Source organism: Eptatretus burgeri, chromosome 10 (assembly GCF_056783735.1).
Source record: "Eptatretus burgeri isolate ZD-2024b chromosome 10, Ebu_testis_v1, whole genome shotgun sequence".
NCBI classification, from domain to species: Eukaryota; Metazoa; Chordata; class Myxini; order Myxiniformes; family Myxinidae; genus Eptatretus; species Eptatretus burgeri.
The window spans coordinates 22947707-22973715 of NC_140970.1; the positions used below are offsets into that span (position 1 = coordinate 22947707).

The following is a 26009-nucleotide window of genomic DNA, read 5'->3' on the forward strand; positions in this document are numbered from 1 at the left end:
GGATTTGATTTGAGGACAAGTATCATGCTCTCCTCGATGTCTTCCTCTTGTGTGTTTGTTTGTTTGTGAACAAAATATCTCAAGAAGTTGTGGACGCATTTGGATGAAATTTTGTGGAGAGCTTGGGTACATGACAAGGACGAAATGGTTAGATTTTGGTGAATATCCGAATGTGGATCTGGATCAGAATTTTTAAAGTAATTCTTCACTAGTGGGAGAAAGGGCCAAAACGACATCTAGCAGGATATCTCTAAAAGTTGCAGATGGATTCGGACAAAACTTGGTGGGTGAGTTGGTTAGGTGACAAGAACAAGCCGATTAAATTTTAATCCAGGTCCAAATCCAGATCCGGCCTATCAGTGGGATACAAAACGTAAACGAAATTAGCCTGGCGGAGGTATGCACTCCACCGAGTGCCCTTCTAGTTTCCCTTGTCGAAGGAGAGGGTATTGCATTTAGGTCCATTTGTTTGTTTGTTACTTGCTAAATCTAAGATTTTTCAAGTATATTGGTCAGTCGATTTTGTTATTGTCTGTTTGTCTGTCTGTTTGTCAATCGCCTACAAGTCATAATTCGAAACCAATCGTCACGAAATTTTACCAAACTGTAGAGGTAGTCTCAACTGAGAAGCCTATTGATTTGGAGGTCAAAGGTCAAAGGCCATCTTGAGGTTAAATTTCAAAAATCGTCATTATTCATCCGATTAACTTGAAATTTGAACAAGATTTGCATATTGCATCACTGAATTGGGAAACCAACTATTTTTGAGGTCAAAGGGTCAAAGGTCAACTCAAGGTCAAACTTGTAAAATCATCAATTTCTCTCTGAAAAATCGTCAATTTTCATTCAATGGACTTGAAAATTAAACAGCAATTTCATCTTGCATTCCTGAATTGGGAAACCAATTATTTTTGAGATCAAAAAGTTAAAGGTTAACCCAAGGTCAAACTTCTAAAATCATCAATTTCTCTCTGAAAAATCATCAATTTACATCCTATTAACTTCAACGTTGAACAAGATATGCATACTCCACCACTGAATGGCAAAGCAACAATTTTTGAGATCAAAAGGCCAAAGGTCAACTCAAGGTCAAACCTCTAAAATCATCAAATTTCATCCGAAAAATCGTCAATTTTCATCTGAATAACATGAATATTAAGCAGCAATTGCGTAGTGCATCACCAAATTTGGAAACCAAAAACTTTTGCGGTCAAAAGCTCAAAGGTCAAGTCAAGGTGAAACTTCTAAAATAACCAACTACAATCTGAAAAATAATCTATTTTCATCCGATTGACCTGAGCTTTGATTAGGATTGTCAATTTTAATCTTAATGAAATGGGAAATTTGATGTATCCATGGCAACCTTTGGAGAGGGGGTGGATTTTGCAAGTATCATGCTCTGCACGATGTCTTTTTCTTGTTGGTTTGGCTGTGTGTTTGTTTGTCTGCACAGAACTTTTGTGTTTTTCTCTGCAACCGCTTGTCGGATTGAGACAAATTTTTCGCCATAGGTATGACTACTCATGTAGAATGTTTTAATGATAATTATGATGTCATCGGTCACGTGGTGTGGCAGCAATGTTGGAAAAGCGGAAAAACTTTGGACTCTATCTCTGAAAATGTACCAAGGAAAAAATTGAAACTTAACAAATGGCAAGTACTCCTCATGGGGAATGAATAAGTGTGATATTTTTATGACGTCATAGGTGCCTTCGTTATGATGTCGTAATTGCATATATAGAATGCTACATCTGATCAGTATGAAAATTTTTGAGGGCCATCTCGGGATAAAATGGTCCACAGAAAAAAAAATTGGTGACGTCATCGGTCACGTATTTCAGCAGCCATAATGATTTTTTTTTTTTAAACCTTCAAAAATCTTCCCTGAAGTGGCTGAACAGATCGAGGCAAAACTTTACACATATGACCGCCTTTCCATGAGGAACAAAAGGTTCACATATATGACGTCATAGGTAACATGGTTTGGCAGCCAGATCGGATTTACCCTAAAACCTAAAAAAAAAATCTTCTCCAGAATGGCTGGACATATCGAGGGGAAACTTCACAGAAATGTTCCATTTGGTGAACAAGTTTGTTTCGTGATAATTGATAGGTCACTTGGTTTGGCAGCCATACTGGATTGAAGAAAAACATTAAATATTTTCTCTGGAACCGCTTAATCAATCGACGTGAAACTTCACAATTATGATCTAGCCATTATTGGGAATACAAGTTTTAAATTTTAACTTCATTGGACACATGAATTTTTTTGTGGCATGGCAGCCAGAATTTTTTTTTTTTAATCTGGATTATTTTGGATGTATTTTTTTGTTGTTGTTTTTTGAATAAGGCTCACTTGGCTGTTCCTGGATGAGTTTGAGGGTAGAGGAGTAGCAGCTGAAATGCGAATCATATCCAGGTTCCTCCAGATGACTTCATCTTTGCTTTTTGCTTGTTCGGGTTCCTTCTGATGACTCCAATGCAAGACTGTACTTATTTGGTCTTCCATTTGAGTTGAAACAAATTTATAATAATCGCAATCTAAATTTAATTTAATAATGATAATTGTTAAAAACGTCATGGGTCAGGGTCAGTTGTTCAATCAAAACAGGGTTGCATCAAAGCAGGACGTCTTAGTACCCGGTCAATCGGTCATCACTCCCAGCAGTTATAAAGTGGCAGCTCTAATTATGTCTCTTAATTTCGTAACACACCAATACATAAACACCACACAAAATACACCACACAAAACTACATAAACACCACACAATACAATTCCTGGAGAGGGTCTGCAATCTCTGAATTGCTCTTTTTCTTATCAATATTGTAGTTTGTTGTCATTCGCATTAATGTAACTGGTATTGATTACTTCAATAATTTATTATTATTAATTGTATAAAAATCCACATCGTGTTTCCTTCATGTTTTCTTTGTGGTCAGTATATATTTCGAGAACATGATAATATAATATGTATGACAAACATAAAACTTTTTCAGTTTCCTAATATATTTTATGTACTTAAAAGTTACTGTGATATAAAAATGACTTTCACAAGAAATTTAATTACCGTATTATCTTCCTATATTGCACACTTCTAACTTCCCGCAAATGTTTAATGGGTAATAGCACCACAAAAGTGAAAATAACCCAAACCTTTGAACAGTACTGCATTTTTCCACAGGCAGAGGGTTGAGGAAATAGTCTGCATAGAGTGGCGACATCTGCAAAATGATACAATAGATTTTCCAGTCACAAAGATAGGTCAATGGACATCAAGAATAGAATTGGTCACAGATTGCTGACTTGAGGGATGCCGCCCTCTATGGGTAAAGCATGGGACATCACCATCCTAAGCAATCTGTTGCTTGTGAGAGCACAGGAAACTTGAAAGACAGTTTGTGGTGGTATGGGGGGAGTGGTTGATGGATACCACTGGGTAAACGTTTGGAAAGCATTGTGCGGTGCCAGTCAAGAATCAAATGCTCAGGAAATGTCCAGTGAGATGTTCCTGACATCTTGTTTGAGTGAAGATATGTGAGCAAAGAAGAAGCAGTATGTATGTCCAGAATTGAATCATCCAAGTGGAAGCCAGTAATCAGAGATCAAAGGAGGGTTGAGTCTTGGGGTCTACTGCAATGATCGATTCCATTACTTTACATTTGGAAGAAAACCAGATGATCAATCATTGAAAGTACAATATGAGTTTTGGCATCATTCTGAAGAATTGGAGTAACATTGTTGACTTTCCATAATGCAGACAGTTGTCCCTTCGAGAATAACTTGGAAAAAGTAGTAGATATAGCAGACGACCAAGTCTTGAATTTTGAAGTGTTCATATACAGAAGGCAGGTGCTGCTGTCATAGTGGAGGAATCAAGATTGAGAAGGAGTTACTCCACCTTTGTGGGAGGGAAGCCCACATTCTAGATGAATACAGAAAGACTGGTGACAGTGGTCTTAGACTCTTACACAAAGACAGAACTAAGAAAGTCATGATTCATAATGACCTGTATGTCAAGAGGGAAGGGACAAATGAAGTGTATGCACTGCAAACAGACTTGACCAAAAGTCATCAAGATTTTGTGTATGGTGTGACAGCCCTGTGAGGTGGGCCTGATATCAAAGTCTGAGGACAGAAATGTCATGGAAGTGAGCTTTATGGAGAGAGTACCAGTTCCCATCGACGAGGTTGGCTTTCCAGGAGGAAAAGGCGAGCTGCTTTCTGGATGTTTGCCTCACCACATAAATCGTTATACAATGTATGGGAAGTTGGATAAGACAGCTGGAGTTGGGAAGGGAAATGAAGAAGAAATATTAGTGTTTATACATGCATCACAGGCATTATCTATATATGCCCAAAGATTAAAAGATAGGAAATCATCCATTGTTATTGATATAGAAAAAGTACAACAGTATTTCCTGAATCTATTTGAATGATCAGATACAGTGCAAGAAACATGTAATATCTGAAGACATGGTGGACTGCAGGCTCGACAAATCTGCCTGACTATCCTGCCAGACAGTAGCAAGTTTGTGGTTTCCTGAAGACCGCACTCGAGATGGACACTTTTGAGAGGATATTATCTGAAATATCAGGAGAAGCTGAGGAAGAGCAAGAAAGATTGAAGGGGAAGTTAAACATGATCAAGTCTACTTAAGAGTGGAAGTCATAATGGAAAATATGAGTTTGGACTCCAACCGATTGGGTAGGGACGAATGTGTCACGAAAGAACTTGGCTGCAACACTCTGGGCAGTGGTATGAAGACCAATGCCAAGCCAATTGAAATAGCAACAGTGGAAGCTTCCACAGACGAGGACAAGAGAACTGGGATAATAGGATAAGACAGAGTGGAAGTTGGCTGAGAGAGCCTCATACACGGAGTCTTATCTCATTTGGGAGGGAAGTAGACCACACAAATGAACAAGACTCACTGAAAATATAAATATGGATCCAGACACATTCTATATGGAGTAGAGGACAGGTGCTGGGGCAGTGGTGGTTCGACAGGGGTTATGAGATAGGGAGTTCTTGATTTTGACTGCAACACCACCATCAGCATGACTGACCATTGGCTCTGTGAAAGCAGTGCAAGGAATAACCAGAAAGTGGGATGAACAAGTCCAAGATATCCTGTGAAAGAAAGGTTTCTGTTTAACATATGACTTCTGGAGGTGAGACAGTGACCTATCGGGAGAAGAATGGAGTGTACGTCTTTGATGTTTGTTGACCATATGGAAAAGGTAAGGTTGTGGATGGCTGGGTGGGTGGGAGTGATGGTGTGTTTCATGGAAGAGGTGGTGGGGCAATGAGTGATAGAGCAAGAGGGAGGGGCAGGATTGGTGCAAGTTGAGGGGTGGGGGTTCAAGTTGAGATAAGAGTTGAAGTGTCAGGTGCAAGGGGCAGGGGGTTGAAAGGGAAGGCTGAACCTGTACAGACACATTATAAGCAATACAGACACATAGATCATGGATGGGATGAAAAGCAGGGTAAGTAAATGCTTTAGGGAAGGTTCCACTGTAACTGCATGATGAATTGGTGTAAATGGGTTAAAGATCATATTCCACCTGTTGGACGAGCAGCTGATGTTAATGTATCCAGCTCACAAGTCTGTGAGGTTGGTGGTTCAAACGACGGTTCAAACCCCAGCAAAGTCATACCAAAGACTTTAAAAGTGGTACGAGCTGCTTGCTTGATATTCAGTCAGGCAGCTTAGACCCATATTTTTGAGTTTTGGGGACAGAGCGGATAAAAGCACCAAACTTTGTCCAGGTGGTTGTTAGACCTATAGCTTTAATCTATATTAATATTTCGGCACGCCCCTTTCTTTGTTCCACCATCAGATTTTTGTTACTGCATGAAATGAAACAAGATTTGGCACATATACTAATGATATTATTGTCTTCCTTAAGAGGCCCCTCAAAATTTGTTTTGAAGCATTTTCACAAACTCCAACGGATTCCATTCAAATTCGGTACGATTATGGCTTTTGGTCCAACTTAGGTCATTGGCTATAAATTTTTTCCATAACACTTCCGATATTCGAAAAAATCGATAAATCGATATCCCTTATGGGATTTTCCATTCAAATCCACTCAAGTTTAAGGCCTACAGGGCACGCAAATTTCCACTTTGCCCCGGGCGCTGTTTACCTCCGCTACGCCAAGCTGTTAGGGTTAGGGTTTGGGTTAGTTTTAGGGTTAGGGTTAGGGTGAGGGTTTGGGTTAGCTACCCTAACACTAACCCTAACCCTAACAGCTAACCCTAACCCTAACTGCTAACCCTAACCCTAACTGCAACCCTAACCCTAACCGCTAACCCTAACCCTAACCGCTAACCCCTAACCGCTAACAACTATTCAGGAAATTTGCAATAAAGCCCGGGCAACGCCAGGCTTTATTGCTAGCCCGAGCAATGCCGGGCATTACTACTAGTTTTTTTATATGTGTGACTTCATCAAATCATGTCTTTATGTATCATTATGCTAATTTATGCAAATAACATGTATTTACGAATATTTCAATGAAATTGTAACTTATCAGTTCAAAAACTGTATGTAGGAAATATTTTCTGCTTGTTTATCATCACTACACTAAATCATTTTTAATTCAAACATCTGAGGTTATATTTTACAATTATAATGTTAATTTATGCAAATTTATGCATTTTTCATGTATTTACAGGCATTTTCATGAAAGTGTAAATTACCAGCTCTAAACTTTATGCAGTGAGATATTTTCTGGGTGCTTAACATAAATTGTTTCATTCTCTGTTAAAGTCAATTCCCCTTGGATACCTATTTATGATAATTTATGCAAATTATTCATTTTTCATGGAAAGATTCCAATGTACATGAAATACTTTAAAACACTTTTAGGCAAACTCACTTAGTAAAACAAATATCCCAACAGTGTTGAATTGACTTTCGGATCTCCCAACATAAACTGGAGGTAAGTAATATTGCTCAACTTTCAAAGAAGCGTTGCCTACCCTCCCCCTCCCACCTCTCAAATGAGTTAGTCCACATAGCATTGCATCCCCACCCTACACTGGACTTCGAGAACAGTACATTTCAAACTAATAGAGCATTTCACTGTTGTTCTCTATGACAAAACCAGGCTGCTGAGCTCTGTAAATGATGCCCGTAAGATGTTCTGCCCAAACCCCAAAGCAATGGGAAACATCACACCGACTCAGGATGCCTTACTGCAGCACTTGAAGCACGCACGGTGTATCAGGATGGGATCTGGAGCACCGGTCATCTAAGTCAGCAACAGACGCTAACATCAGAGTCATGGGGCTGGACATTGGACAAAGACAGCCAGTCTTGGCATCCAATTTAGGTCATTTTACCGATTACCTCCAAAGCCTGCAATGAATTGGTCAAATGTGGCTGCAAAAGCACGAGATGCTGCATTGGCAGATGTGCTTGTAAGGTCAGATGGAGGTGCACCAAGCTTTGTAGCTGTAAATGTGAAAAGTAGATTTCCAGAAGGTGTGTCAGTTTGTTTTTCAGTTCTTCATGAATATGCTTTTCATGATATTGAATTTGCAAATCCTGCAAATGCTTGCTTTTTAACAGATATTTATATCATTGAAAAGGTGATTTAAATTAATTTGCATATCTCATCATGTATCAATGCAACTGAGACACATCAAAAGAGCAGATCATCTCAATATGAGAGGGAAATTATCCTGTGTATCAGTTAAGCTGCCAATCATAGATCTATGATCCCCATTTTCTCTGTCAGTAATGCATGTATCGTTTCATCACTTGATATTGAAACATCAGGGAAATACTATACATTTACATTAAATTTGCATACATTTACATAAAAATTACATTTGAAATTAAGTAATCTAAAAGCAAAGCTTGCAATCTGAAGGCTCTGAATAAAACAAACATGCCCAGTCCAAAAGAGAAAAGCTGACACTTAAATCATTAGAATTACATTGAATATGCCATTAAATGCAGACATTTGCATAAATTAGCATAAAAAACTCATCGAAGACATTCATCAATTACCAGTTAACATTGCAATATTATTTATCTGGGCCAAACACGAATATACACACAAAAAAGATGCCACCAATATACTTTGCTGAAAACTACCAGATAATATGCTTTAAATGCATATAATTTCCATAAATTATCATTTTAATCAAAGTAGCCAATTACAGATTGTGTCACGTGTAGTAAAATTAATACTATTGATATACATAGTAATATTGTCAGGTCAGGCCAGATCAGATCTGTGACTTGCTACAGGTACCATGTAAACCTGTACTAACCTGTTCCATGGTCGGGCTGTCGGCGACTAAACCGTCTCGCCCACCAGGTTTCCTGGTGAGGAGGGTGTTTGGATATGGACACCCAGCAGGATTAAAAACAAAACCTGTCAAAGGGCGGAGGAGCTCCTTGTGAGCCAAAGGCCATCCATATCTAGTACCCAAATGTGTCGGCGGACGTCCTCCTGCAGTTGGGCTACTTCATATTAGGAGGTGGGTGGCAGGATTTGCACTCCGGCCACAGTAAAACCGTTAATTCCACAAAACATTCTCGATGCATAAAAAAAATCTGAAAACCCACTCTGTGGGAGTACCTCCTGTGCACCTCCTTTCGGGACCCCCAATATTTGATAATAGGAGGGAAACCACGGGGTAACATTCCCGGGTCAGATTGCAGGAGAGTGTGTTGGAGTGGTGCTGAGGTGTCGTCCACCAGACGGCGGTCTCCTTGGGTTAACCTGAAGCAGTCCCTTCAGATGGGTGCCTGGAATGTCCTATCCTGAAGAGAGGATGATCACCTGTCTCTGTTATCATCTGAGCTCAAGCGTTTGGACATCAGTATTGCAGCACTCTCTGAGGTTTGGAGACCGGATTGCGGAAAGATCATGGCAGGTGGTTACACCGACTATTGGTCTGGTCGCTCTGATGGTTACCATGCCCAAGGAATTGCCGCAGCTGTATATAATGATAATTGAGGTAATACCGGTCAACAAGCATATTAAAAATTATTTTTTGATGATGCGGGAGATATCTTTATTCAAATCAGTGGAGGAAATATACACCATGTCTGATATTTGGGTCTTTCATGTCTCCGACGATGCCTTTATCTCCTGGGACGCATCATTCCCCATGACGAAAACCAGAAGCAAAAGGGTCATAGCCGACGACATGGATTCCAAATTGCCAGGTATTGTGTCGTTGTTGTTGTTTCCTATTCTCTCATGTGCAGGCGTTGAGTATGAAGCTCACTACGTTCGCTATTATGAGACTAAGGATTCGTCACTCCTTGGGTGTCATTTCCCGAGTCTGTTTATGCTCTGGCTGAAGCGAGTGAACTCACCATGAAGGACGCATTCTATGCCATGCTCGAGTCTGTGGTCGATCAATGCCCCAGGCGAGATACTCTTCTCAACTTTGGGGATTTCAATGCATCGACTGGAACTGATAGGGATGGTTATGAGATGTGTGATGGTCCCCATGGGTCTGAAACTGTGAACCTGAATAGCACTAAGTTCCTTGACTTTGCAAGAAGTCATGGACTTAGGGTGGCCGGTTCATGGTTTCAGCACCCACAGGCTCATTGCTGGACTTGGTATTTCAATGCTGGTAGTGTGGCAAAGGAGATTGACCATGTGCTCGTTGGTGGTTGCTGGAGGATCATCCAGAACTGCAGGGTCTACCGGAGTGCTCAGTTCCTCAATACTGACCACTGGCTTATTGTAGCAACTCTTAAGTTGTACCTTAAATCCAGGAGAATGGTACCATCCCAGCCGAGGCTGGATGTTGGCAAGCAAAAAGATGAGAGGGCAACTGAGAAGTTTGCGAACAAGGTGAGTGGAGATTTGGGGGGTCTGGGTGCTTTTCAAGATCCTCAAGAGTTGCGGAGTGCCTTCAAGACCACCGTCCTTGATGTTGCCGGTAGATGTCTTTGAACTCTCCAGAGGGTGAAGAAGAATTTTGTCTCTCAAGGGACACTGAACAGCATTGACCAGAGTTGCAGGGCCAGGCTGACTGGCAGAGCTGAGCTATTCAGGGACCTGAGGCATACAACTGTACATGTGCTAAGGGTGGACAAGCAGGCCTATGTGTGAGGAATCTGTGAGGGTGTAGAGCATCACCTGTGGTCGTGATTCTCGTCCTGGTTACAGGGGAATTCACGCATTGCGTTCATCCAAGCCCATCCGTTGGTGTACTGCAGTTAGAGCAGAGGGGGGTAGGCTCTTGACAGAGGAGTCCAAAGTGAAGGCCCACTGGGCCGGTTACTATGAGCGGTTGTACCAGGCTGATCCACCAGCTGTCGAGTTGGACGTCAGGGGTGCTACAATCACTGTTGCTGACCCTACAATCAACTGTGGTCCACCTTCGTTTGTGGAAACAACCACAGGCTGCGGTGGACCAGTTGAAATTAGGTAAAGCTCCAGGGATCTGTGGCAACCATGCTGAACTTCTCCAGGTTGGTAGAAATGCTGCACTCGTGTCGTTGCATGCAGTTCTGTGCTCGGCATGGAACACAGGCATCATCCCAACTGACTGGACGAGGGGCCTTGTTGTCCCTCTCTGGAAAGGGAAGGGGTGATCGCCAAGACTGCAACAGATACCAAGGGGTGGCACTGCTCTCGGTGCTGCACAAGGTCTTTGCTCGGATAATTATTGATAGGGTTCGCCACCATCTGCTTCGGCACCAGCATCCAGAGCAGTCAGGCTTTATACCAAAGAGGTCAACGATTGACCATATACTTGCTCTTCGGGTCCTCACCGAATGCAGATTTTAGTTTCGGCAGGGGCTGCTTGCAGCCTATGTTGATCTCTGCAAAGCGTTTGATTCAGTGAATCGGAATGCCCTCTGGAGGATTCTTGTTCTTCGTGGGGTGCCACTTGTTCTTTGTGGGGTGGGTGGGTGGGTGGGTGGATGGGGTGCTGAACTCTACTCTGGTACTAAGAGTGCTGTGAGATGTGGTGGTACCATCTCTGACTTATTTCCATTTGTGACTGGAGTTCGTCAGGGGTGTGTACTGGCCCCCAAACGTTTCAGCAATTGTATGGACTGAATTCTGGGGAGGATAACGGAGAGATCAACCTGCGGTGCATCATTTGGGAATGTCAAGATCTCTGACCTTGATTTCGCAGATGAGGCAGTCATCTTTGCGGAGACTTTAGTTATCCTTTTGGGGGTTCTCGAGGTGCTGAAGGAGGAGTCTGAGCCGCTGGGATTACGGGTTTCCTGGGTCAAAAAAAAGATCCAGGCTTTCAATGACATCTTGGATGCTGCTGTCCTGTCTGTGCCTGTTTGTGGTGAGGATGTTGAGGTCATGGAGAGATTCACTTACCTTGGCAGTGATATTCATGTCTCTGCTGGCTGTGAGTCAGAGGTCAATAGACCTCTGGGTCGGATCTGGGGAGTCATGGATTAACTGGATCATGGGGTGTGGTGCTGCCAGCACCTGTGCAGGACAAAAGTCCAAGTCTTCGGGTCCTTGGTGCTTCCAGTCTTGCTCTATGGATGTGAGTCTTGGACTCTGGCCAGGGATCTGAGACGGAGACTCAATTTCGTTGGTACCAGGTCTCTTCGGAAAATCCTTGGCTATTGCTTGTGGGACTTTTTTTTTTTTTTTTTTTTTTTTTTTTTTTGTATACCTTGGTCGAGGCTCGTATGAGAGCTAACACACAACTCACAGCAAGGAGGCATGAGACAAGAGGGGCGGGAGTGGAAGGGACAAAACATTGGGGAACAGACACAGGTGAACTGTGGAAGGGAGAGGGATGGGGATGGGACGGGGAACATGGCGAGGGGAAGATGGACATTAAAGGGACTTTCAGGAAGGAAAGCAGGAGAATTGAAGGAAGTGGGCTTGGGTGGATTATCGGGGGTAGAAAAGTTCGAGGATTTGGATGGGGGAAGATAAGAGGTGGTGGTGAACAGCTGTTTTGAAAGCCTGGAGGGAAGAATGGGAAAGAATAGAGTGAGGAAGTTTATTCCAAAGGCGGGAAAAAAGAGGAATGAAAGAGTGAAGATGAGCAGTGATTCGTGATTTTGGTAGTTTTACCAGAAGGGGTTGTTGGCGGACCTTGAGCGCCCTGTGGAAATGTGGTTGGGACAAATCACAGAGAGAGCAGGGGGGCAAGGCTGGAGAGGAGTCGGTAGAAGACAGAAAGACCACCGACCAACCTGCGGTGATTGAGTGAGAGGCCCAAAGACTCAGCTTCATTGCGGGAGATGCCAATGATCTTAAAAGCCCTGGTTTCGACAGCGTGAAGTCGAGAAAGGTGGGAGGCAGGAGCACCAGCCCAGAGGGGAGAGCAGTACTCCATCAGGCTACGGACAAAAGCTTTGTAAGTGGTCAGGAGCTCAAGAGGGCCGAGGAAGGACTTTGCACGACGGAGGATTCCCAGTCGGCGACTGGCTTTTGAGGCAAGGTTGGAAATGTGACTTTCCCAGGAAAGGTCATGGCAGATAGTGAGACCCAGAAGCTTGAAAGAAAAGACTTCTTCCAGAGGATTGTTGAGAAAGTGGATGGGGGTTTTGTAAACGGTCCTTTCGAAGAGACATAGTGAGAGTGTGAGATTTGTCTGGATTGAAAGACATGTTCCACGTGTTGGACCAGTTTGTGATTTTATCCAGATCTGCAGTGAGCGAAGAAGCTGCTGCTTGCCGGTCTGAGGGATGACAGATGGTACGGCAGAGGGTTGAGTCATCGGCAAAGAGAAATAGAGGATTTTCCAGAGAGTCCGAGAGATCATTGATGAAAACCAGAAAAAGAACAGGGCCCAGAACGCTACCTTGAGGAACTCCAGCCTGCACAGGAAGAGGGGATGAAAGAACTCCATTTAGGGCCACACGTTGACTGCGACAGGAGAGGAAGTCTGCGAGCCATGAGTGGAGATGGCCTTGAATACCATGGGAAGAGAGTTTGGTGAGTAGGGCAGGGTGCCAGACTGTGTCAAAAGCACGTGATATGTCCAGGGATACGGCTCGGATTTCCTGTCTGGCATTGAGGACCTCCATCCATTGATGGGAGAGCAGTAGCAGCATATCTAGGGTAGAGTGACCTGGTCTGAAACCAAATTGATGATTGGAAATCAAGCCATTGGAGAAGAGGAAGGATTTCATGTCTGAAGCGATGATGGATTCCATAACCTTGCTGATGATTGGGAGAAGGCTGATTGGTCTATAGTTACAGGGATCTGTTTTTGCACCTTTTATGCAGGGCAGTGATGTTAGCAGATTTCCAAGCAGATGGCAGATGACCTTGGGAAAATGAGAGGGTGAATAGAACAGAGAGAGGGTGAGCAAGAGCAGAAGAGCAGGCTTTGAGGACACGTGGGCTGATGCCGTCTGGACCGGTTGCAGAATCTGACTCGAGGTTTGAAAGCAAGCTCTCCACCTTGTCAGGAGAAAAGGATACAGAGTCCAGGGACAGTTGGGTGCGACTGGGTAAAGTGGGTAGAGATAGTGATGGGTTTGGGACACAAGATTTAGCTGCAAACACCGAGTTTAGACATTCAGCTTTATCACGTGTGGAATCAGCAGTGCGGCCATTTGAGGTAAGGGAGGGGATGGAGGGGGAACATACACCAGAAACAGATTTGATTAAACGCCACCAGGATTTTGAGGAGGGAGAGAGGTTTGAGAGTTCAGACTTGAGATGAGAAAGATGTTGTTTTCTGGCTCTCCTGAGGGTAGCTACACACTTGTTCCGAGCTTTGTGGAAAGAACTGAGATTGCCCTCAGTTGGGTTTGCTTTCCATGAGGCAAAGGCAAGTTGTTTCAGGACAACTGCCTCGCCACAAGCTTCAGTAAACCAAGGGCGGGAGGAAGGGTAAGACAACTGGACACGAGAGGGGATAAATCTGTGCATGAGGGAGAGCAAGTTTCTTTGAAAGAATTCCCAGGATGAGTTGATGTTTGAGAAAGTAGTGATAGGAGACCAGTCTGTAAGTTTGATGGCTGCTCGGAGACCCTGCCAGTCGGCTTGAGTGAAATGCCAGACTCGACGGCGGTGAGGTGGTTCTCTGATAACAGCCAGAGAGATGTCCACTTTAACAAGGACGTGGTCAGAAGAACCAATTGGAGCGAAGGAAGAGCAGCAGATATTGTCAGGGAAATTTGTCAAAATCAGATCCAGAAGAGATGGAGTACCATTGGTTGAGATCCGGGTCGGGAAGTTGACCGATTGAGTCAGTCCCAATGAGTCACAGAAAGCTTTTGCTGATGTCCCATGGCAGGTGAGAGAGGTACCCACACCTAGCCAACTGGCGTGATGACAATTGAAGTCGCCACATAAGAGGAAGAGAGAGTTTGGATGAGAAGATAGAAGATGGTCCATGTTTTCGGAGAGTGAGGTGTAGATGGAGTCATCACTGTTCGGTGGACGGCACAGTACACATATAAACATGAGGTGGGAGTGGAGGGGAAGCCGAAGCCAGAGGTATTCCTGGGGGTGTGGGGGAGTGAGAGCAGTGCAGGGAGAGTGAGGAATAGAGTCTTTGATGAAGAGAGCAACACCTCCACCAGGACGAGGCTCAGGTCTGTCATACCGTAAGAGGGAGTAACCAGGGAGAGATACTTGGGAGTCAGACACGTCTTGGGAGAGGACTTTGTGTCCAACGAGTAGTTGCTGCGAGAGACTCAAATGAGATTAGTTTCTTGCATAGTCCGTGAGCGTCAGCTGCAGCTGTATGGACAGGTGGCTCATTTTCCTGACGCTGATCCTGCTCACCAGATTCTCTCAGCGAGGGAGTCTCGTGAGTGGAGGAGGCCAACGGGTTGACCACGTTCCTTATGGTTGCAGCAGGTTGATCAGCATCTCAAGGAGTTGGGGAGGATGGCCAGACGGAGGCCCCTGGAGTACCGGCAGTAAGTGGACGCAGCGACGCACTGCTCTGGCGCATGCTACCATACTTGACCTGACCTGATATAAATGACACCCAGGAAAAGAATGGCACTTTTGTCCGGTCTGTCCCCATATAATTCAGTTAAGCTGCCTGACTCTCAGCATTTAAAAGGTTAACAGCTTGGACAATCCCCATAGGTTGGCATCCATGGGGAGGAGGAAATTACGACTAAGAAAATGTGCCCTGCTGAGTGGGGTGAGAAAAGCGACACCATTGTTGTGACATTGTTGGTACCCAAAATATCCCAGGAAGTGATGTCACTTCCCCCAAGCTCAGTGGCTGTGTTTTGTGTCATCTAACAGTCTTGTTTTATGTTGCATATGTACGTGTGTGTGTGTGTGTGTGTGTGTGTGTGTGTGTGTGTGTGTGTGTGTGTGTGTGTGTGTGTGTGTGTGTGTGTGTGTGTGTGTGTGTGTGTGTGTGTGTGTGTGCGTGCGCTCCACTACGAGCCTTAGATCATGTTTAAAAAAAAATACTTGGTGAGTGATTCTGCAGCAATATGTTTGTTGGTAATATCCAAAGCCTTTAGGTATGTAGAACCTTTTTCAAGAGACTGATGTACTGTATATCTTAAAAAGGACCAAGCTTAGGACACCACCTTGTGGGACACCAGCTATCAGGTCAAACATAATATAATTACATCATCAATGGCAATCTGCTGCTTCTGAGCAGGAAGGAAGTATGAATGACTGATGGGATCCTCGATGCCAGCAGCAAAACCAGGTGTCATATTAAAGGCAAGGGAGATGTTTATAGCACCTGTCCTTGACCTCATGTTTATGATTCAAAGCATCCAACTATTGATGATTTCAAAGTAAAGGAGCATGTCCAGTGCTTCATGCCTGGGGTAGAATCAAAATGATATTTTTTGCCACAGTTGGAAAATGGATATTCTGCAATTATTGACTTGCTAATTAATAATGGGAAATAATCTTTCCCACCTCGAGTTGATGATTTAAATTTGGTCTTTTTTGAATGGTAATGCCTGTGATAAAAATGGAAGGCTGTTCACAGTAAAAGATCTACTGAAAATAACCGACATAAAAGACAAATGTTTGCAGAGCAGAGGATGAGTAAATGAGCCGTGATGCCATCGCAGATATGTGGCAGAAAATAAGGCTTCACACAAAATGCTTTTCCACCTTGTTGTCAGAAGTAATATGCTTCAATGAAAGATTAAGTTTGATATACATCTGGTATTGACATCTGACATGCATGAAAACAAATATCCTTACATTATGAACTTTGCAGAAGAAAAATGTTAGAAGAACATTTTGACTTTTTCATTGGGGTTAACAGTCAACATTCAGAAGGTAGGCTGCTTAGCCTCAGATGCCTCTCCACAAGTCTTTGCAAAAAATAGATGTGCTCTGTCAGAAAATATTAAGCAGGTAGTTGATTAGCAAGTCCAAAAGGTTGTCAATCTCTTGACCAATCAGTAGCTGAAAGAGCTAAATACAGGCTGGTCCAGGCAATAAACCATTTGCAATAATGTGATTGTTCCGTCCATCCATCCATTGGGACCATACTCTGTGCAGAGCGTTAGTGCTGCCAAAGCAGTCTCCTTGGCTATTGGGCACAATCCTGGATGGGTCACCACTCCGACACAGGATGCCAGCAAGCTGGCACTCATTTTGCTGACCTCAGAAGGATGAAAGGCAGAGTCAAACCCAACTGGTATTAATTCAACAGCTGAGGGGGATTTGAACTCAGGATGCTTGGATCCCAAGCTCACCACCCTCACCATTCAGCCAACACCAGACATATGTGATTGTTGCCATGGCAAAAGGCCTGCTTTTCAAGTTGAGTGGAAAAACAATGACTGTGAGTGTGCAAGGTGAGTACATTCTTCTTTCAGATCATATGTCTGAATATAATTGGGAGTTTCCACATGAAACTGCTTCCAAGTATGGAATAAGTGAGTAACCTCAACACTTGGTCAAGATCCAAGTAATGGACAAAGGAAAGAGTGGTCAGTTAATCCATTAAGATTTGTGTCTGTCTATAGAGTTCCCCTACATCTACAGTACTGTCATTCCATGCAAAAACGATGTCGATACAGATAAGTTGGATTAAAAGTAGGTTGAATACATGGTCCTATTTGGCTTCAAGTTTTTCAAGCTTTGTATGGATAATTAAGACCAACCAACAAGGAAGATTTTTTTTTAATGTGAACCGCCTACCTGACCATTAACTTACAAGAGCTTTGTGCATTCATAAAATATGTGCAATCTACAACCGAGTATAACAAGTGCTTACTTACATCCTGAGTCTGAGTTAAAGTGTGAATGTGCTAAAGAAAGTCTCAATTATAACTTGCATGAATCCTACCCACACTCAAGTCCTTATATTACTTGAATAACACTGAACAACAAATTTCAAAAAAATTTTTTTACTGGAGATGTGTAAAGTGATTAAGACTAATTTGGGTACGCTGATTTCAAAAATCATAACCGTTTTGCTGTATCACGTCAGGATTTTCAGGAACAGAAATATTCCCATTGCCTAGAAGTCAGGATTTCAATGAAATTTACATATGTCTTTAACATGTCTATTTCGTACAATTGTTGTTAACTTGTGTTATATTTCTTTTTTTCAGATAAAGATGAGTAGGCGTTCCTGTACCAATAATCCTGACAACTTCTGTTATGTCTGTGGTCGGTATACCAAAAAAGATCAACAGCGAAGTATATCTACAGCAGTGAAAATGAAGGCCGCCTACTTTCACTACTTCAGGTGTAAGGTGGGGGACCAAGAACAGAGCTGGGCACCACACATCTGCTGCACAAGCTGTCACACAACCTTGACTCAGTGGTTGGTGGGCAAGCGCGCGAGCATGCCATTTGCGGTGCCCATGATATGGCGTGAGCCGCAGAATCATCATGATGATTGTTATTTCTGCTGCAGAAGCATCGCCGGCTTCAACAAGAAGAATAAAGGTCACATCAAGTACGCTGACTGCGTCTCTGCTCGAAAACCTGTGCCTCATGATGACGAGAACCCCGTTCCAACACCTCCAGCTGATCAGAACATAGCTGTAAGCAGTGGTGAAGAGGATGGTGATGATGAACCTTTTGAACCCGACACTCAAGAATCACACCTTCTGAACCAGGGAGACTTAAATGATCTTGTAAGAGATCTCTCGCTGTCAAAGGCGAAGGCAGAGCTGCTTGGATCAAGGCTGCAGCAGTGGAATCTACTTGAACCTAACACCAAGATATCCTTGTTCAGAGCACGTCACAGAGACATGGCTGAGTTCTTTGAGATGGAAGACACGATGACATTCTGCAGTGACATCAACGGTCTGTTGAAATAACTTGGGTGTGATCACGATCCTGCAGACTGGCGCCTCTTCATCGACTCGGGGAAGAACAGCTTGAAGGCTGTTTTGCTCCACAATGGCAACGAGAAACCATCAGTCCCACTGGCTCACGCGTTCGGCATGACAGAGACCTATGAGACTATGCGGCAGCTGCTTGATTCCATCAAGTACAATGACTTCAACTGGCACATCTGCGGAGACTTGAAAGTGGTGGCGCTGTTGTTAGGGCTGCAGTCAGGCTACACGAAATACATGTGCTTCCTTTGTCTCTGGGATAGCAGAGACGACAAGAATCACTGGACGAAGAAAGATTGGGAAGAGCGAAAAAGAGCATGTACCTGGTCGACACAACGTGAAGCATGTCGCCCTTGTCGACCCAGCCAAGGTTTTCCTTCCACCACTCCACATAAAGCTCGGCTTGATGAAAAGTTTTGTACGGGCAATGGATCTGAATGGGCGTGGGTTTTTATACCTCAAGGAAAGTTTGGCAACACCTTGTCGGAGGCCAAGATCAAGGCTGGTGTCTTTGTTGGACCGCAAATCCGACAGATTATGAAGGACGAAACTTTTCCGACAACTCTAAACCCCAAAGAGCTGGCAGCGTGGAGGAGCTTCAAAGCTGTGACGGACAACTTCTTGGGGAACGAGCGCGCGGACAACCATGAAGAAATAGTGCAGCAGCTGCTGGAGTCCTTCAGGAAACTTGGCTCCAGGATGTCCCTGAAAATCCATTTCCTACACCAGCACCTGAACTTCTTCCCTGACAACTTGGGAGCAGTCTCGGACGAGCACGGCGAGCGATTCCACCAAGAGATTTCACTCATGGAGACGCGTTACCAAGGGCGGCACAACCCGAACATGATGGGCGATTTCTGCTGGTTCCTGCATCGTGAAACTGACACAGAGCAGCACAAACGCAAAGCCAAATGCCTAAAGCATTTTTAATCACATTCTAGTGGAGTTTTTCTGTAATTTCTATAATTTTGAAGCATTCATGATGAAATAAATGAATAAATGAATTTTTGTAAATTTCATTGAAATCCTGACTTCTAGGCAATGGGTATATTTCTGTTCCTGAAAATCCTGACGTGATACAGCAAAACGGTTATGATTTTTGAAATCAGCGTACCCAAATTAGTCTAAATCACTTTACACATCTCCAGTAAAAAATTTTTGTTGTTCAGTGTAATACAAGATTGAAGATTACGAGTTATTTATTGCAAAGTTTTTTTTAAAAACCTAACTGACTGCAAATGTAATTGTTGTCTTTTTGTTAATAATCATAATAATAATAATGATAATAATGAAAATAATAATAATAATAAAAATAATGATAATAATCTTCCTATATAAAACACAATGTGTGTTTGTGTGTTTGTTTATTTCTGCCATGCTATGTCCTTGATACAAGATGCCATTATTTTAATTATTGAAACAAAACAAATAGTGTGAGAAACGTGATATTTACAAGACTTAACAGTAAATAATGAGACAAGGTTCATTTAATTTTGTGATCACCTTGACATTTTACTTGAAAAGTTAGTGAGGTAACAGAATTTTAGGATAACCTTCATATCAACAAGAAAGGTCAAGGTTGTCATGAGCTAACATTTGAGTGAAATATCTGTTGTTTGTTCGACCTATCATCCTTTAGACTGAATGTGTGAGACGCCTGCATTCTTTCAAACATTCTATTGGTAAATATGGTTAATGTGCCAGTTTTGATATCTTGGTACATAAAATGTAAACTAAATTTGGAATGTGACTGACTCTACCAAAGTTTTATATCAACTAAAAATATAGGCATATTGAAGAGTGGAAATACAGAGGGAAGATTCACATAACTATTTACAGTGGGAGGGAAGGTCAAGTAGCCTAAAGGAATGGTACAAGAGAAGAAAAGTTATGAAGTGAATGACAGATTATGAGCTGACAGCTGAAAAGACTGAAGGAAGGAACAGTATTGGAGAGAAGCTGGAAGATGGTATCACAAACAGAAGAATATCAAGAAGAAGGAATTAAGATATCTCAGCCTCAAGTAACATAGACAAACAAGGAGTTGGTTGGGCAATGGGCATGTTCGACCAAACAAGGCTGGAGTACGATGGATGATTGAAGTGTTCAAGACACAAGACTAGAAAAGGGTTGGTTAAAAAAAAGACCGCCAGCTGCTAGCAATGGGAGAAGAGGACACCCTGCATCTCAGCATCCTCTTTGACCATGTCAATGTTTTCAGGTTTTTGGCTTCTACAATCCACAGCATCTCGAAATGTCAGATATAATGCAAGGTCTCTGGTCCAAAGGGGGAGCTGTACTCCAGAGAGAGAATTCCTCATGCATGCCTTGTATGTTGTGAGAAGCAGATAACTCATTCGTTGGTTTGAGGTGATCACTTTCCAAGTGTGCTCTGGGGAGTCTCATGGTGAGTGATCTGCAAAGGCATTTTTTGTACATTAGAAAAAACAGCAAGGATAATGTCACTTGTGCCATTGATGTATTGGAAGCTAGAGAGCAACTATTAGCCACAATAGATCACCACAATGTTAGTCATCATTGTAATAAGCACAAAGCAGGGTTGCACCAAAGCGGGACGTCTTCGTACATCACTGTCAGCAGTTATAAAGTGGCAGTTCCAGTTATGTCTTATTTATTACGTAACACACCAATGCATTAGGGAAGGCTCAACAACCAGGACTAATCTTATGACTTCCTCAAGCTCAGTTCTGAAATGCAGGTCATGGATGTTTGTTTATAATTGAAAAGGAATGTTTCTCGTATCACCTTGAGGTATCACATGCTGAACTTCAGCATAATTTGATCAGGAAGGAGATGGTGTATGGTTCATTTAAAAAGGATGTTTCATATCAAAAATCAAAGTGTTTAATATTGCTATGGGAATGGCTTAATCAATCAATGAGAATCTTGACAATTATGATCTCGTAGTGATGGGGAATACATGTTTTAAATTTCAACTTGATCGGACACATGGTCTGGCAGCCAGAATTGTTAAATTTTGTTGATGTGGGGTTTTTTTTTTTTTGAGGTTTTTTATTTATTTAAATAAAGCTCACTTAGTTGTGCCTGGATGGGTTTGAGGGTAGAGCAGGAGCAGCTGAAATGTGAATCTTATTCAGGTTCCTCCTGATGACATCATCTTTGCTTTTTGTTTGGGTTCCTTCCGATTACTCCAATGCAGGACTATACCTATTTGGTCTTGTATTTGATTTGAATTGAGTTTATTTTAATCCCATTCTGAATTCAATTGAATAAAACAAAAAAGGTCATGGGTCAGGGTCAGGTGTCTGATCAAAGCGGGGTTGCACCAAAGTGGGACGTCTTCGTACATCACTGTCAGCAGTTATAAAGTGGCAGTTCTAGTTATGTCTCTTATTTATTATGTAACACACCAATACATAAACGTCACACAAAGTACACCACACAAAACTATACAAACACCACACAACACACCACACAATACAAGTTCTGGCGAGGGTCTGTGATCTCTGATTGCTCTTTTTCATATTATTTTGTAGTTTTCATGTTTTGTTTTTTTTTGCTATTATTGGGGCTATGTTTGTTTCTGTTTTGTTTTCTTTTTTCTGTTTCGTTTTTGCTATTATTGGGTCTTTGTGTGTTTGTTTTGTTTTCTTTTTTTCTGTTTCGTTTTCTCTTCCCCATTGTAATCTGTCATATGTTTTCCTTCAATGAAAATGAGTCCACATAGGTTCCACATGGCCTCCACAAGTGAAGTCGGCTTCGAGATTCTTCCATAGGCAGACTCCAAAAGAGTGGGGGAAACCCCTCTCCCCCATAGAGTGGCCAATGGGCGCACCATGAACAGCATTAGACACCACCCCCTGGGGAGTTGATAAAACACATGATGGTTGGAATCTCGTGGTCTTGTTTTCCAGTGGCCATCTCTTTCAGAGCCTTTCTGTGCAAATAACCGCCTCTTGTACCTGTCATTCCCCAGGGACCTGCTTTGCATGGGACTTCCTGCTCTCTGCACTGAGGTTCAATTCTCACGGTGCTCAGATACTGCTACTCTCTTGGGTGCAGTTTCCAGCTGTTTGTGGTCTGCTGTGGTGACAAAGCTTGGAGATTGTGGACAGACAAAGCACCTCAAGACAGCACACAGGCATGGCTCAATGCTAAAATCAGGCATGAGCAAGGCCCACTCACCCCTTTCCCAAGGTTATTTTGAATCCCATCCTCTCCCTCGATCTGTCCTGTCACCTGTGTGAGAAAGAGGGGTTAAGATTAAAGAAATAAATGCATTGTTCACATCGTGGGCATGAGGGTTCATCATTTATTATTTTGTTTCACCGGTTGTGTTCTTTTCCCTTCTGCCCTGCCCCTATGTTTTTCTTCTGAATAAATCCTTTGTTAATGAGAACCTGTTTTGTGGTCACTGAGGAAACGAGGTCTCGGCAGCACTCGAGTTAATTTGGCATGTAAACGCGTATGCGGGAAATTGGGATGCAGTGAGATAACACGTCATGAGTTCAAACCAAACTGCCGGTTGGCACCGCTCTGCCAAATTCGGGAGGGCAGCTTTGCAACGGTACATGGCTTTTAAACCACTGACCAGTAGCAAATTATTGGTGGACCGGCATCTCATCTCCCACCTGCCCGGTGGTCAGTTGGTGGTTAGACTCCCATGAAAGTAACAAAATAATGCAAATGACTGGCAGAATAAGTTTGATTTTTTAAATAAATAATGATAGCAAAGAGTTTTAAGATAAATAAAATAGTGATTAACTCGAAAATTCATGCGATGGTATTTCAAAAATATATACCTTATTTTATGGACAGTCTACGTGGCTGAATAGGACTCACAGAAGCAGGAATACTACTCAAAGAAACTGAGCTACCTCAGGTGAAATCAATGAATCGGTCAAAAGTTCTTCAATAATGAGAAGCTGAAGATGCATTGAGCTGTGTTGGATTGTCCACCTGTGAGATTAGTGGTACTGTATTATTTCAAGGCAAACAAAATATAGCAAAAAAGACATGACAAAACTTGGCTTGTGTTTTAAAATAAGAATGAGTGTGGCTATATATAATATTTTCATCTTTTTATTCATCCCAACAAATTATCTCATTTATGTAATAGTATCTCCCATTCTATTAAATCCTCTTTTTAAGCGTCCCTGTATTGGATAGGGGGAGGCTTATGGCTGTTGTAGGGTTTGTTTCTACAATTCGTGGCCCCAATTTTTAATGGTAGCTTAGAGTTTCTTGGACCCCTGGGAGTCTAAAGGTACTCACCATTTATGTAAGTTTTCTTTATTTTCCTTCCTTTTCTTTTCTGCCAATTTCTGAGCTTATCTCAAAGCCAGCTGGGACTTTGGAATGACATTTTGCATAAATAATGGCAATATAAAGTGTACAGGTTTGACAAAATATATTTTGACCTTGACTTAAGTTTAAAGATCATGACCTAATTACAGACATTTAAACATGTTTCACCATAACTCGACTAAGGTTTGTCCAATCATATCAAATTTGCCCTCGCTAGATAGTCTACAAGAAGTCGCATTTATGGTTAATTTACATCATATCTCTCAAAGTTAAAGATCAAGGTCAAATGGCGGTATGAAAAACAGAATGCATTTTTTGTCGTTGCTCAATTTTGTCAATACGAAAACTCAAATACCGCTTGGCCTTCTAATATCTTATTTGATCATAATAGTGGACCTGCATTGAAGTTATGCTACTGATATTTCATTTATACCCTTGACCTACCTTTTTCAGATGGTGACCGAATTAACAGAAAACATTTTTGTTCATAACTTGAATAATTTTACTCCGATTTTATATCCCTAAATCTTGAAGGTCAAAGTCATATGACGGTCCAAAAATAATATGGATATCATTAGATTGCCAGCGCCAGGGGTGGCTTTACCTTTGGCGATTGCTTTGTGATCACAGCTATCTAGTTTGTTGTGACATTACCTATTCATTGTTATCTCCTTTTGCGGGTTTCAGGAGGTGGGAGGGAGTTCTCCCAGAACTCAAAATCTCCACCTCATTTTTATTTTTGGTAAAGTATTGTTGTGGATTTCCGCCACTCCGGCGTGCGGACGACCGCCTTTAGCTCAATTGCGGCCGCGTGCGCCCACCGAAAGTGGCAATCTAGTCGCAGCTTCCGGATCAACGCCGAAACCCAGCTACGGGTGTTTTTCTTCTGTCCACGCACTACAGGGTCGATCGCCGAATTGTCGATGTACCTAATTATTCGCATGGGCAAAAATGCCGGGAGTTTATACCTCAACAGGACCTGCACGAAAACGAGCCGCTTAAGAAGCTCGTTCCGTATGCGATTGCAGAGCGGTTGTATATCGCCAAGTCCCGTCGGACCAGATGTACGTTTTATCGGCTTATAATCAGCCAGCTAATATCCCGAACACAATTATGGCAGTCAATGGAGGAAGGGACGCAACGAGCAGGTGAACATTCAAACAATGGGGGTATTTTTTTCCACACAGGCATGCAAGCAATGCAATGAATGGAGGGGGGAGGGGGAAATGGGGGAAAAGACACGAGCAAAAACCTACAGCCGATGTCTATTATGTAATGTACATGCACTTAATCAGTTTGTTATTTATGGACAAGGCACCACAGACTTTCATGCAAAACCCCAGAAAGAAAGGAAAAACCGGGCTCGTGAGCCTTTATAATTTGCTCAGAGCCGGGATGACCGAAGGGGCTCCGAGAGACCGAGCGGGCTACCTGGCCACCCTCGTTGGGTCCTGGTTCGGCGACCCTCGATGTCTCTGCCCGCACTCCAACCTCCGAACTCTCCAGCTCTCTTCCCGACTCCACCACACAAGCGCAGCGCGAACTTGAACGCTCTCTCCCAGCGCTCTTCTCCAACTCCACCTCATTCTCCAACTCGTTCTTCAACTCGTTCTCCAACTCGTTCTTTCTTTGTCGACGACTCGGCGTCTCTTCAACCGCTCAACTGGACTCCAGGCTCCAAACTCAACTGGCTTCTCGGCGTTTCAGCACGGCTTTTTATTGGGTTCGGGGGGGGGGGGTGCTTGATCTTTCACCTTCGACCCTTCACCCCCGGCTGGCTCCGCCCCTTTCGCCGTTTTAATCTTGCTGTCAAACGCGACCGTGTTAGGAATCACCGTCTTCACGCGGACGTGTTTGGAATCACCGGCTTCACGCGGTTGGGGTGAAGATGGTGAGGAGATGATGGCGGTTGTGGAGAAGATGGTGAGGAGATGATGGCGGTTGTGGAGAAGATGGTGAGGAGATGTTGGCGGTTGTGGAGAAGATGGTGAGGAGATGATGGCGGTTTGTGGAGAAGATGATGAGGAGATGTGTGTATAAAATAAAAGACAGAAAAGAATAACACTACCTCAAAGGTTCACAGCCTGGCACACGAATAAATCCCGTTATACATCAGTGGGGAAATCTAACCTGGAACACACACTTATCGACATAACTGATCTTCGGGGAACCTGAATAGTGATCTGTGAATTTCCACAACCGTAACAGTATCATTACTCATGAACCACACTGTGAAATTTCATTCTCATAGCTTAGTTCCAAGGGCTCTTTTCAGAATCTTTGCTGAATCTCTGACAGCCTCCACTTGTAGCTCATTTGCAGTGATATTTCCCGGAATGATTTTTAAGTACTCTGTAAGGGTTTTCTTTATCATTCTTGTAGCTCCAACTTTCACTGGTACAATTTCACCTTTTTTCGATTTCAAAGTCCTCGACCTCACTTTTCAGATCCTGATATTTGCTCAATCTCCTTATTTCTGTGGC

The 26009-nt window shown here is 42.9% G+C and overlaps 2 long non-coding RNA genes across 2 annotated transcripts in view; one reads left to right on the forward strand and one right to left on the reverse strand.

Annotated features, from left to right (window-relative positions):
* LOC147018077 (uncharacterized) overlaps positions 1 to 22597 on the forward strand; it is a 54078-nt gene extending 31481 nt beyond the window's left edge. The window contains exon 3 of the long non-coding RNA XR_015062265.1: positions 22196 to 22597. This is a non-coding gene — a long non-coding RNA (uncharacterized LOC147018077). The remainder of the gene's footprint in view (positions 1 to 22195) is intronic.
* LOC147018078 (uncharacterized) overlaps positions 19581 to 26009 on the reverse strand; it is a 71623-nt gene continuing 65194 nt past the window's right edge. The window contains exons 5-6 of the long non-coding RNA XR_015062268.1: positions 22405 to 22458; positions 19581 to 20653 (exon numbers count right to left, since the gene is read on the reverse strand). This is a non-coding gene — a long non-coding RNA (uncharacterized LOC147018078). The remainder of the gene's footprint in view (positions 20654 to 22404; positions 22459 to 26009) is intronic.